The 1,180-nt window shown below is 44.4% G+C and overlaps 1 protein-coding gene across 3 annotated transcripts in view; it reads right to left on the bottom strand.

Annotated features, from left to right (window-relative positions):
• LDLR (low density lipoprotein receptor) overlaps nt 1-1,180 on the bottom strand; it is a 39,818-nt gene that overhangs the window by 13,718 nt on the left and 24,920 nt on the right. The gene's annotated exons all lie outside the window — the stretch shown is intronic.

Here is a 1,180-nt window from a genome sequence, read left to right as displayed (position 1 = left end):
GTCGGCCTGCAGACCAAGGGTCCCAGGTTTGATTCTGGTCAAGGGCATGTACTGTGGTTGCAGGTTCCTCCCCAGTCAGGGCCCTGGTCTGGGCACGTGCAGGAAGCAACCAACTAATATGTGTCTCTCACATCGGTATTTCTCTCTGTCTTTCCCTCTCTTTCCCCCTCTCTCTAAAAACCAATGAAAAAACATTCTGAAGCGGCCAGGCCAGGGACCCACACAGGCCCTGGGGAGACCTCAGGTTGGTTCCTTCGCCCTACCCCAAGGCCTGCCACCTGGTGAGGCCTGGCGGGATTTTGGAACCTTCAAGAAAAAATGGAGGTTTTAATTGCAATGTCAGGACTGGGGCCAGGGACTTGCACTCTAAACACTACTTTCTGAGGGTGGGTTTTTTTTTTTTTTTTTTTTTTTTAATATTTAATTACTCTAAGTTTCACCACTGTTGTGCATGTTTTTTTTGTTTGTTTTTTATATATTTTTATTGAGTTTATTTACTTCAGACAGGAAGGGAGAGGGAGAGAGAGATAGAAACATCAACAATGAAAAAAGAATCATTCCGCCGAGACCGGTTTGGCTCAATGGATAGAGCGTCGGCTTGGGGACTGAAAGGTCCCGGGTTCGATTCCGGTCAAGGGCATGTACAAGGGTTGCGGGCACATCCCCGGTAGGGGGTGTGCGGGAGGCAGCTGATCTATGATTCTCTCTCATTGATGTTTCTAACTCTGTATCCCTCTCTCTTCCTCTCTGTAAAAAAAAAAAAAAAAAAAAAAAGAATCATTCTCCCTCCTCCCTCCTCCTTTTTCAAAAAAAAAATTAAAAAAAAATCATTGATCGGCTGCCTTCTACATGCCCCACACTGGGGATAGAGCCCGAAATTCAGGCATATGCCCTGACCGGGAATCGAACCTGTGATCTCCAGGTTCATATGCTCAACCACTTAGCCATGCCAGCTGGGCTTTCTGAGGGTTTTACAATTTTTTTTATCTTTTTGCAATTTAAAATTTTTATTTTTTTGCTTTCCCAACACATATGTAGGCATTCCTCAGAGATATTTATGGGTTGGTTCCAGACCACCGCAATATAGCAGTGCTCCTTTGTGAGAGGTAGGATAAAAAAGGGGGATTTAAAATTCTAAGTTCATGTGCTGATTTGAATAGCAGTTAAATAAACCCTGGCC

Source organism: Pipistrellus kuhlii, unplaced genomic scaffold (genome assembly GCF_014108245.1).
Source record: "Pipistrellus kuhlii isolate mPipKuh1 unplaced genomic scaffold, mPipKuh1.p scaffold_m20_p_30, whole genome shotgun sequence".
Lineage (NCBI taxonomy): Eukaryota > Metazoa > Chordata > Mammalia > Chiroptera > Vespertilionidae > Pipistrellus > Pipistrellus kuhlii.
Note: the sequence above shows the minus strand (reverse complement) of the source record. Positions and strands in the feature narration are given on the sequence as shown.